Raw genomic sequence first — 13,375 nt, 5'->3', positions numbered from 1 at the left:
GATCAAAGCAGTGTCTTGTGTTTGAAAAAGCTGGGTTATGACCCTTTGCCTAATACCCTTTTCCTGATTTGAATCCTCGGCCGCCAAAGTTGCTCTTTGCCCTATAGAGCAAAACAGGTAACAGGTAAAGTTTTGCTCTCATGCATGGCCTGGCTCTGGGCTAGGAATACAGAACGGTCTTCTCTGGAATGCTGCTGTTAGGCTTGTTTCTTCCATAGAGGGGAACGACTTGTTATCTTGCATATGATGATAAGGGAAGATTCAGAACAGGGAAAATTAAATAATTCTACCATGCAGCACATAGTTATACTATGGAACTCACTGCCACAGGAGGTGGTGAGGGCCACCAACTTGGATGACTTTAAAAGAGGATAGGACAAATTCATGGAGCTGTGGGCTATCAGTCTCTACTAGTCAGGGAAGCATAGGTGTATAGAGTTGGAAGGGACCCCAAGGGCCATCTAGGCCAACCCCCTGCAATGCAGGAATCTCAGCTAAAGCATCGATGACCATCAAAACTCAGCTTAAACACAAAAACTTATGGAATATGCAGAAATGGCGTATTCTTACTGGAAGAAGGAGCGTCTCCACCCCCATCGTTCAGCCCAGACACTGAGGTCCAACTCCGAGGGCCTTCTGGCGGTTCCCTTGTTGCAAGAAGCCAAGTTGCAGGGAACCAGGCAGAGGGCCTTCTCGGTGGTGGCACCCGCCCTGTGGAACGCCCTCCCATCAGATGTCAAAGAGAAAAACAGCTACCAGATTTTTAGAAGACATCTGAAGGCAGCCCTGTTTAGGGAGGCTTTTAATGTTTAATTGTTTTATTTCATTTTTCTGTTGTAAGCCGCCCAGAGTGGCTGGGGAAACCTAGCCAGATGGGCAGGGTATAAATAATAAATTATTATTTATATTATTATTATTATGGCCATCCAACCTCTGCTTAAAAACCTCCAAGGAAGGAGAGTCCACCACCTCTCGAGGGAGTCTGTTCCCCTGCCAAATGGCTCTTAATGCTCTGACTGTCAGAAGGTTCTTCCTGATGTTTCGTTAGAATCTCCTTTTTTGTAACTGGAAGCCATGGGTTCGAGTCCTACCCCCACCAGAGCAGGAGAAAACAAGTTTGTTCCCTCTTCCATGTGACAGCCCTTGAGATATTTGAAGATGGCTATCCTCTCGGTCTCCTCTTTTCCAGGCGAAAAACATGCTCTGCTCCTTCAACCGTTCCTCATAAGGCTTCTTGATCCTTGATCATCTTGGTTGCCCTCTTCTGCACACCTTCCAGGTACAGTATCTGGTTGGCCACTGTGAGAACAGCATGCGTGACTAGATGGGCCTTTGGCCTGATCCAGCAGGCTCTTCTGGGAGATGTCAAAGCCAAGCCTGGAGCTTGCACAAATCTTGCCCTTGGTTTATTTCTTAAGGGGGTTGCAAAGGAGGACCTTTGATTCCATTGACAAAGAGCACCTCTGGGGAGCAGCTGAAAATGTTCGTTGTGCTTTGCGACACAGAAGCATCTGCCTCCCTCCCCTGGCAACATTCCCCCCGCTTGCCTTTTTGGATAAAAATAGAAGCAGCAGCAGAACACGAGCTATTTCTACACCAGCATTTCAGTCAAAGTCTTGCAGCAAAAAAAGCTGCAAGAGACCAACTATTGACCCGGAAAGCCAGCGTGTTTAGACATGGTGGGTTTGTCTTGCCTCATACCAACCTGGCCCAAAACTTTGCACTTTGGCACCTCCTGTTTGTGAGCCAAACTACATGGTGTGCTCACTGCCTCCTTAGCAGGGGGACCAAGGTGGTTTCATTGCCACTGTGGAATCGGGATCAAGGAGGAAGGGGAACATGCAGCAGAACCCGGCTTTCCTCAACATAATTTGGATTACCTTGGAGAAGGATTTGCATTTTATTTTATTTTATACAAGTCTCATTCAGCCCGTTAAGAAAACGGGCGCTAGAGGTGCGACGGGGCCGCGGCCTTCCCTCCCTTTCTGTGCTCGGCCGCGGGGGGCGCCGGGAACGCAATTAAATAAAGCGCTCTCCCGTCGTGTCCCATGGCTGAGCGCAGAGAGGGAGGGAAGGCCGCGGCCCCGTCGCTCCTCCCACGGGCCAGGTAGGGTTGTCAGGAGGAGGAGGAGGCGGGCCAAGATGCCGCCATCTTGGTCCGCTGCCGCAGGGGAACGGGAGGCAGAGGGTTGAGGGGGGGGAGAGAGAGCGAGCGTGTGTGTACGTCCCGCCTCTTCGTCCAGTCCCTGTGTCCGTGGGACACATGCGCATTAGCGCGGACACAGGGACACAGGGACTGGACGCAGAGACACAGGGACTTTATTATATAGGATTCACAGCAGTGTGCAATAGGGGTGGGGGAAGTTTTTCGGCTTGAGGATTGCATTTCCCTGCATTTCCCTGCACAGAACCGTCTAGATGGGTGAGGTAAAGGGTGTGACTCTTAAGAGTTGTATAGCAGGCTGTGTTCTGGCCATGCAAAAAATCTTCCTCCATCGAGGCAAGCAAGAGGCAGCATCACAGTTCAAGGAGCTGGGGAGAGAGATGCGCCTTGGAGAAGGGGAATAGTTTAGAGGGGGATCTCTTTCCATTTTTAAGTTTGGAATAGAGTAGTTGCTTTGGAAAACGACAATCAGGCATCCACACAACATGACCAGTTCAACAAAGTTGATGTTGAAGAATCATTGCTTCACCACTGGTGATCTTTGCTTCTTCCACTACACTGAAATTAGTTCGCCTGTCTTCCCAAGGGATGTGTAAAAATTTTCAGAGACACCGTTGATGGAATCTTTCGAGGGAAAACCAGGGGGGGGGGATACCTTACAAACATACCACCCACTTCTAGAAGGCCACAGATAGTTAAACGCTATGGATGTTGGAATCATAGAATTGTAGAACTGGAAGGGACCCCAAGGGTCATCTAGTCCAACCCCTGCAATGCAGGAATCTCAGCTAAAGTTCACATGACCATTGCATCCAGCTTGGTGGCTGCACAAAGTTGCAGTTGCTTTTCGCGTTATCACCCACACCCTGAGGTCCCCACCATCCCCACAAAATGAATGGCGAGGGCCCTGCTTCTCTAGCAAGCCAGCTCTCTGTTTCCTCCCTCCATTTCCTACAAAATCATCGCACAGATGTTGGCTGGACAGGAGGAAAAAAGAGCATCAGGACCCTTTCTCCTCTCTGTCTCCATGGCAACAGGAAAGGCTTCACAGGGCCCGGCCTTCATTCCCATTTCCCAGTTCTGTCTCCTTCATCTTATCTGTGTCATATTATGTAACTGCTGGCGAGGATGAGGCGATTCAAAGTCTCAGCAAGGCTGTATAAGTTGTGCTATGTGAATTATGGGCTCCCGCCTCACTTTGTGACCACCGGCAATGGAAAGCAAGCCTTACATCAACCTTTTGGACTACAATTCCCATCAGCCTCAGCCAGCACCGCTAAATGTTGCTGGGTCTGATGGGAGTTGTAGTCCAAAACAGCTGGCGGTAGGGATGGGTAAGCCTGTCATTTTGGGTTTCTTTCTGTTTCTCGTTTTTCCAGACTTAAGTTCCACATCATGTTGCGATTGTTGTTGTTCAAAAGAGAATTCCTAAGGAAACACATCAGGACGTAAAGTGGAAAACACAACTTTCCTTGGAGGCTTTTAGGAAGAGGTTAGCTGGCCGTCTGTCATGGATGCTTTAGTTGAGATTCCTGCATTGCAGGGGGTTGGACTAGATGACCCCTGGGGTCACTTCCAACTCTACAGTTCTATGATTCAAATCTGCAGAACTATGTCAAATAATGGTTTATTTCATTTGCAAAGAACATGTGTGTGTAAGTAAGGCATTGGAAATAATCAATGAATTTGGGAAAGTATCAGGTTTCAAATTAAATAAAGAAAAAACAAAGCTATTAGTAAAAAAACATGCAAGAAAAAGAGCAAAATGAATTAGAAACAAAAATTGGGCTAAAAATTGTGAATAAAGCTAAATATTTAGGCATAAATATAACAGTGAAAAATATAAATCTATATAAAAACAACTATGAGAAAGTTTGGAATGAAATTAAAAAGGATTTACAAAAATGGGAGAAATTACAACTATCAATATTAGGGAGGGTATCAATAATCAAAATGAATATTCTGCCAAGGATGCTATACTTATTTCAAACAATCCCCATTATAATAAAGGATGAGTGTTTCGAGGTATGGTAAAAAGACATCACGAACTTTATATGGCAAGGAAAAAGACCATGGATCAAATATAAACTATTAACAGAAAGAAGGGATAGGGAAGGGTTTTTGTTACCAAATTTGAAATTATATTACGAGGCAGAATGTTTAATTTGGATAAAAGATTGGATTAAATTGGGCGATAATAGAATTTTAGATCTGGAAAGCTTCAACTGCGGTTTCGGCTGGCACGCGTACCTAAATTATGACAAAGAGAAAATAAATAAAGAGTTTTCAAATCACATATTGAGGGGAGCACTATATAAAGTATGGAGGAGATATAAGAGATTTGTGGAACCGCTGACTCCTTGGTGGATTTCACCAATCGAGGCACACGCCATTAAAAAATTAAATACTGAAAAGAATTGGCCTAGGTATAGAGATCTAATAAAAGAAGAACAAGGAAACTATAAGCTGAAGGAATATGAAGAATTAAAAAAGATGGGAATCAATAATTGGCAGTATATACAGTTAACCAGTGTTTTCCAAAAAGATAAAAAACTAGGATTTGCAAAAGAAAGTACTAAATTTGAAACAGAAGTCATCCAAAATAAAAAGAAAGTATTATCCAAAACATATAGCTTACTCTTAAATTGGGATCTTATGGAAGAGAGTACGAAAGAGGCAATGGTAAAATGGTCAAAAGATCTCGGCCACACAATCACTATCGAACAATGGGACAAATTGTGGGGACAAGACATTAAATTTACAGCTGCTAATAATCTAAAAGATTTTTTTTTTGAAAATTTACTACAGATGGTACTTAACACCCATGAAATTAGCGAAGATTTATAAAATTAAATCCAATTTGTGTTGGAGATGTAGCAAAGAACCGGGAACTTTTTTACACATATGGTGGAAATGCAAGGAGATAGCAAACTTTTGGAATATTATACATGAAGAAATGAAAAAAATGATGAAAAGGTCAATACCAAAAAACCCAGAAATGTATTTATTAGGATTGTTAAATGAGGAAATTCCCAAAGAAAATTTAAAAGTATTCCTATATGCAAGTACAGCAGCAAGAATGCTAATAGCAGCAAATTGGAAATCTGTTAGAGTACCATCAGTGGAAGAATGGATTAATAAATTAAGCGAGTATCTTTTGATGGCAAGACTAACAGCAGCTGTAAGGAATCAGTCGAAGCAAAAATTAAGAAAAGAGTGGGAAAGTTACGCTGAGTATATGAGAAAACATTGTTCGAAAGAAGATATGTTAATATGTGTGGATTAGGGGATATGAAGGGAAATAGAAATTAAAAATTATAAACTAGTAAATATAATATAAATAAATATAATAAGTAAAGCTAGTATTCTTAACAGTAAAATAGAAATGTATTGGAAATAAATGCACGAGTGATTATAAGCATGGGTGTAGACAGGGGGGGCAGGAGGGGGCAGCTGCCCCCCCCTAGAAGCAAAAAATTATTGTATTTTACAGACCATAACCAATACTTTGCCCCTCCAAAAACTGAAGTGGAAAGGGCTTTGCTTTAGCAAGAGCAGCTCTCCACTTGCTGGGGGCGGGAACACAGCTGTAACAAAAACACATCAAATAAATAAAGCAAAGTGGCTACCAGTACTTAAGCAGTTAAGACAATGGAGCAGAATATCCCTTCAGGCAAGGTCCACCCTATTCACCCTATTGTTATTCAGTGGGAGTTGTTAATGGGCATTCAGGGATCGCATTAACAGTTCTATTGGCGATTTAATGAGGGTGCAGAGGATTCAATTTGACTAAGGTGGCTCTGCAAGGCTAAAAGGAAGTGAATAAGAAGGGGGGGGCTGTAGGTTTGATAGACACAGTGATGTTTATAAAAAGCATTGGTGTTCCAGTCTGCACCTCCTCCTGCATCTGTATACTGTAAATCAGGGGTGGCCACCTCCCAAGAGACTCTGATCTACTCACAGAGTTAAAAACTGGGAGTGATCTACCCCCTTTTGGGGGGTTCAGGTCAAAGCTGTTGAGTTTTTTTAAGGAAGGGAAGCCCTGTTTTGGGGGGTTTAGGTCAAACTTGTTGAGCTTCTTTTAGGAGAGAGGGAGGCCCATTTTTGTTTAGGGCTTCAGGTCATAGTTCAGCTTTTTTTAGGGAGGAGGAAAAATTTGGGTGAGCTTTTTTTAGGGGTGCCAGTGATCTAGCAGTGATCTACCACAGACATCCAGTGATCTACTGGTAGATCACAATCTACCTGTTGGACGTGCCTGCTGTAAATCAAGCAGAGAGAAAGCTGCTTACAAGGCTCCTGTACAGGCGTACCGGTATCTTCCTCTTGCTGCAGAGTTCCAGCTTCACAGCGTCACCCAGAGGCACCCACAAATGTGAGTTATCCCTCTCTCTATTTCTTCCTTCCTTTCCTCCCTCTTCCATCCTCAATAAAATACTGGGGGGGGGCAGATAAGCCCCATATAGAAAGCCCATCAACATGGGGGGGGGGAGGACTCTTTAAAATACAGTATTTACCAGTAATTTCTTTTGGGGGGGGGAGGCACCTAGGCCTCTAGGAGTTGGCTGCTATGCCTAGGACAATTCAAGAAAGCAGAATCATGCATATGCTATGGTAATATATCAATAGAATCATGGAATTGTAGTCGGAAGGGACCACAAGGGTCATCTAGTCCAACCCCCTGCAATGCAGGAATTTTTCCCCAATGTGGGGCTTGAACCCACAACATGGTTGAAATATTATGCTGATATGCAGCAACGCCTCGGAGCCATCGAGACTGCGGCCCTGTCTTGCCTCGCCCTCACCTGCCCTGCCACCCCCTCTCCCCTGCCCGACCCTCCCATCCTCTTGCTGCAGAGTTCCAGCTTCACAGCATCACCCAGAGGCACCCACAAATATGAGGTATCCCTCTCTCTATTATTATTCCTTCCTTCCCTCCCTCTTCCATCCTTAATAAAATACTGGGGGGGGGGCAGATAAGCCCCACATAGAAAGCCCATCAAAATGGGGGGGTGACTCTTTCAAATACGGTATTTACCAGTAATTGGGGGGGGGGAGAGGCACCTAGGCCTCTAGGATTTGGCTGCTATGCCTAGGAGTAGGACAATTCAAGAAAGCAGAATGATGCATATGCTATGGTAATATATCAATGGAATCATAGAATTGTAGTCGGAAGGGACCACAAGGGTCATCTAGTCCAACCCCCTGCAATGCAGGATTTTCCCCCCAAGGTGGGGCTTGAACCCACAACATGGTTGAAATATTATGCTGATATGCAGCAACGCCTCGGAGCTGTCGTGACTGCGGCCGTGCCTTCCCTCGCCCTCACCCGCCCTGCCACCCCCTCTCGCCTGCCCGACCCTCCCGTCCTCTTGCTGCAGAGTTCCAGCATCACAGCGTCACCCAGAGGCACCCACAAATATGAGTTATCCCTCTCTCTATTTCTTCCTTCCTTCCCTCCCTCTTCCATTCTTAATAAAATATGGGGGGGCAGATAAGCCCCACATAGAAAGCCCATCAACATGGGGGGATGACTCTTTCACATACGGTATTTACTAGTATTTGGGGGGGGGGAGGCACCTAGGCCTCTAGGCGTTGGCTGCTATGCCTAGGAGTAGGACAATTCAAGAAAGCAGAATGATGCATATGCTATGGCAATATATCAATAGAATAATAGAATTGTAGTCGGAAGGGACCACAAGGGTCATCTAGTCCAACCCCCTGCAATACAGGAATTTTTTCCTAAGGTGGGGCTTGAACCCACAACATGGTTGAAATATTATGCTGATATGCAGCAACGCCTCGGAGCCGTCGTGACTGCGGCCGTGCCTTGCCTTGCCCTCGCCCACCCTGTCACCCCCTCTTGCCTGCCCGACCCTCCCGTCCTCTCCAGCCAAGCAGGGTAGCCGCCGCCGTTGCCAGCCCCAGAAGCACAAGGTGGCCGCTGCCGCCGCTGCCACCACCACGATGTCGTCAGGCCAGCTGGCCCTGTAGCCCCGCCCACGTTCCCACTTTGTGGCCCCGCCCCTGAATGATCATGGCTTGCCCCCCCCCTAGTTTTGATCCTGGCTACGCCCTTGATTATAAGAGTGGAAAAGGAAGTCGAAAGAGTGTGGAGGGAAGTGTAGGGGGGAGGGAAAGGGTGGGTAAAGGGAATTTTGTATTTTTGTATATGATTGATTTTACCACTGTCTAAATCTGTCTTTTCCTTATGTTGTATATTTTAAAAATTTGAAATGCCAAGGGCATATGGGAACCTGTGAAATGGCACTTTTGAAACCAGCAGTTGTCAATCTAATGTTTTATTTTATCATCATTGTGAGGGATAAGAGGTACCGGCAGCCCCCTCCCATCCTGAATACCAGCTCCTCCCCCAGTGGGGAGGGGGAGACTTCGAGTGGTGATTCAGGAAGTGGAAACAGAAGCACGAGTACCTTGGCGGAGCACAGGCACCGCCTGGGAAAGGAACAGGGAAGCAGGGAGACGGTGGGAAAGAGGCCGATCCTAGCTACGCCGGAATTGCGTAAAAAGCGCAGGGGGCAGAGATTCAGCATGCCAAGATTACTTTGCTGGAAGAAAACGCACGAACCGCCATTCGGAGGTTCTGCGGAAGACTAACAACATGTACCACTATCTGTAAATAGCACTGCTTTTAGCACTGTAAATACACAGCACCAATAAAAGGATAAAATGCAGAGCTGTGTGGAGTCGTTACTCTGAAGTAGCCCACCCAGGCCACTGTGACAATCATTAATGGGACTGTACTTGATTGTAAACTGGTCTTCCAGCAGTGAAATGAAGGCCTGAAAACAGGGCCGTCTTAAGCATATCCGGCGCTGTGGTGCAAAGCTCCCTCCGGCCCACCCCGTTTCCCAGAGGTTTTTTAGGAAGGACGGCGCTGTCGGCGGGGCTGGAGGAGGCAAGCAGAGGCTGGAGGGTGGCTCCTCCGGCGGGGAAGAGGCGGAGGCTGGACCATAGCTGCCAAGTCTCCCGTTTTTCATGGGAAACCCCCAGATTTTAATCCGTTTCCCGCTGGTCTCCCGAATTGAAAAAAAATCCCGGAAATCCCCCAGATTTCCTACCTGCCAGGGAGGCTCCATTTTGGGTGCTGGCGCCGCCCGATTTCCAGTGCCCAGACATGGGTAGTGCGGCACCGGAAGTCGCTTCTACACATGTCCGGAAATGCGTAGAAGCAACTTCCGGTGCCGCTCTGCCCATGCCTGGGCACCGAAAATCGGGTAGAGCGGTGCCGGAAGCTGCTTCCACGCAACATCCGGACATGCATAGAAGGGATGTCCGGTGCCATGCCGCTGCTTATCCCGCATTTTTCAGCTCATCTGGCTGCTTCGTGCCGTGGTGGCCATGGTAGACGGAGGCTCCGGGCGTGGCGGCATGGCGGAGGCAGGCAAGGGCGGCGAATGCCCAACAATAACACCGGTCTTGAAAGACCTACATTGGCTCCCGGTACATTTCCAAGCTCAATTCAAAGTGTTGGTGCTGACCTTTAAAGCCCTAAACGGCCTCGGCCCAGTATGCCTGAAGGAGAGTCTCCACCCCCATCGTTCTGCCCGGACACTGAGGTCCAGCGCCGAGGGCCTTCTGACGGTTCCCTCATTGCGAGAAGCAAAGTTGCAGGGAACCAGGCAGAGGGCCTTCTCGGTAGTGGCACCCGCCCTGTGGAACACCATCCCACCAGATGTCAAAGAGAAAAACAACTACCAGACTTTTAGAAGACATCTGAAGGCAGCCCTGTTTAGGGAAGCTTTTAATGTTTAATAGATTATTGGATTTTAATATTCTGTTGGAAGCCGCCCAGAGTGGCTGGGGAAACCCAGCCAGATGGGCGGGGTATAAATATATTATTATTATTATTATTATTATTATTATTATTATTATTATTATTATTATTATTTCAAGTGTGTTTGGGTCCCTTGCTTCCAGTGCAGCAATGCAGCAAACGATTTCATGGGAGGTGGCCCAAATTGCTATGGACTTGTCTTCCTCCCTCCCATGAAGGTTGCATTCCCAAACCAGTTATTTCACTCCTGCACTCTCCAAATTAAACTTTTTTTCAGGTGGGAAGAGTGATGTAAGTTTCAGATTCGTCAACTCCCTGAAGTCTGGGGGACACTGTCCCTCGTTGAACCCACCCAGCATTTAAAACGGAACTGGCAACAAATCAAACTCTCTTCGACATCCTTTTGTAACTTTGGCCTTTTGTATGCATTGCAACAGAGCCGCACTTTGGATTTTGGTGCAAACCCCGTTTTTGGCACCTGGTTAAGTTTGTACAGTGGAGAAATGATCCAGGTTATAGTTAGAATTTTTGGTTTTGCATTTTTGTATTTATTCTTACTTTGTATTCCTTTTGTATTCTTGTTTTTTCTTTTTAATGTTTTATAATTTTCTTAGTGTGTTTTGTATTTTTGTATGTTTTGCTGTTTGAGAAAATCTTTAATAAATACATTTTAAAAAAGAAAGAAATGATCCACGGAAAGGAAAGGAAAATACAGCCGACTTCATCTCTAGAGTCAGGGGTGAATGTCTAGGACCTGGTGGGGACATTGAAGTTGTCCGTGTCTACTGACTCTTTGCTGACCCTTTGCGAAAACCGCAGGTTTTGAGCGCTGGCAGGGTCTTAGGATTTGTCATGCTGGCCACATGACCTGGAAGCTATACACCGGCTCCCTTGGCCAATAATGCGAGATGAGCGCGCAACCCCAGAGTCGGTCACGACTGGACCTAATGGTCAGGGGTCCCTTTACCTTTACCTTTAATTTTCTTAGTGTGTTTTGTATTTTTGTATGTTTTGCTGTTTGAGAAAATCTTTAATAAATACATTTTAAAAAAGAAAGAAATGATCCACGGAAAGGAAAGGAAAATACAGCCGACTTCATCTCTAGAGTCAGGGGTGAATGTCTAGGACCTGGTGGGGACATTGAAGTTGTCCGTGTCTACTGACTCTTTGCTGACCCTTTGCGAAAACCGCAGGTTTTGAGCGCTGGCAGGGTCTTAGGATGAAAAAAAGCAGCCTGCCTTTGCTCTTCCTTTCCATTGCTGGATTTAGCCACGTTCCAAAAGTGGGGCAGGGCTCTCTGGGGCTCTTCGCTGAAGCAACAGATTGCAACCATGTCTCCCGGGCCCAATCCTGCGACAGGAGTCACGCAATGACATGATGCAAGACGCCGAAAATTGGGACAGCGGGCACTCATGCATGGTGCGCATCTGTGACATGTACACACCATTGTGAAAACCACGTCAAGAGTCATCCTCAGTTATGGTTGGTGGGGCAGCCAAAGTTCAGTGGGACCGGTTTGTTCTCCTCCCCCCCCCTTCTCCTCCATTGTAAAGATATTACAGGCATTTAAGCAATGCTACAGCAATAGGGTCTCCTGCCAACCTAGCAGTTCGAAAGCACGTCAAAGTGCAAGTAGATAAATAGGCACCACTCTGGCGGGAAGGTAAACGGCATTTCCGTGCGCTGCTCTGGTTCGCCAGAAGTGGCCTTGTCATGCTGGCCACATGACCTGGAAGCTGTATGCTGGCTCCCTCGGCCAATAACGCGAGATAAGCGCCGCAACCCCAGAGTCGTCCGCGACTAGACCTAATGGTTAGGGGTCCATTTACCTTTACCTTTACAGTAATCGGGTGTGCCGTGTTAGGGAGTGAAACTTAATTTTTGCACATTTCTCTAGTGAGGAAGTATTACAAATACGTTTTTGGGTGTGAATAATTCAAATCTGCTATTATTTTTTTGCGATTGGGCGACATTTAGCTCGGTCAACCTACGTTTAATGAAAAAGCACATACAGTGGTACCTTGGGTTAAAAACTTAATTCGTTCTGGAGGTCTGTTCTTAACCTGAAACTGTTCTTAACCGTAACACTTTAGCTAATGGAGCTTCCCGCTGCCGTCATGCCGCCGCCGCACAATTTCTATTCTCACCCTGAAGTAAAGTTCTTAACCCGAGGTACTACTTCCGGGTTAGCGGAGTCTGTAACTTGAATCATCTGTAACCTGAATCGTCTGTAACCCGAGGTACCACTGTAATCTGCTTCCGGAAAACCAAAGAATTTCAATTCTACCTTCTGAAATGGTCAGGCTGTTGGCATGTCTCTGTCACAAAAGACAATGGAGTGCACCTCCAGGGGTGAAGTCAGACTGCTGCATTAGCAGCACTGAAGTGACCTCCCTGGGGTGCAAGTCTGGGCAGTGTGTCTGGAGGTCCTGGGCTACCCAGATGACAAGGTAAAGGTAAAGGATCCCTGGACAGTTAAGTCCAGTCAAAGGCGACCATGGGGTGTGGCACACATCTGGCTTTCAGGCCGAGGGAGTTGGTGTTCGTCCACAGACAGCTTTCCGGATCATGTGGCCAGCAGGACTAAACCGCTTCTGGCGCAACGGAACACCGTGAAGGAAACCTGAGCGCACTCAGCTCTGTTCTATTCTACTTGTTCTATTCTACCTATTCTACTTGCCCTGGCGTGCTTTCGAACTGCTAGGTTGGCAGGAGCTGGAACAGAGCAACGGGAGCTCACACCATCGCGGGGATTCGAACTGCCGAACTTCTGATCAGCAAGTCCAAGAGGCTCAGTGGTTTAGACCACAACGCCACCTGCATGACCCCCCCTTTCGGCCTCACTGATGTGGCCCAAAGGAAAGCAGAGCAAGACATTTGGCACCGGCTTGGCTGCAGGAGTTGCCAGAAGGAGGCATACAACGTACCATCCCTCAGAGGATGCCTTCACCCCGGTATGGTTCCCCTTTATCACACACACAGCCCAACAAGATAATGACAAAAATTTACCGCCAGCGTACAAATCAGTATGGCTAACCTGACCCCAAACACCCACCCACCCCACTCACTCATGAAAACAAAGACCATCACAGCCAATCACAAATGAACAACCACACCCTTGGCCAACCCCAATCTCTCTCGCCACCAAAAGAACACAAGCGAATAAAGGAGAAGCTACACAAACAAAGCTGACATCACGCCCTACATATATTAAGCAAAACAGAAACACCGTCACCTAATCTCACCCCCATCCACCCTCCCACCCCCTATTTACCTCGTTTTCCCTCTTTCTTCTTAGTGTCTTAACAAATGAAACTGATTTGCAAAAATGATACATGTAAAAATATGAGAGACACTGCACACACCTTTGTAATTCAAGAAATCTTTAATTAAAAAAAATACTTTTTTTAAAAAAG

This window comes from Zootoca vivipara, chromosome 4 (genome assembly GCF_965207765.1).
Source record: "Zootoca vivipara chromosome 4, rZooViv2.hap1.1, whole genome shotgun sequence".
Taxonomy (NCBI): Eukaryota; Metazoa; Chordata; class Lepidosauria; order Squamata; family Lacertidae; genus Zootoca; species Zootoca vivipara.
Note: the sequence above shows the minus strand (reverse complement) of the source record.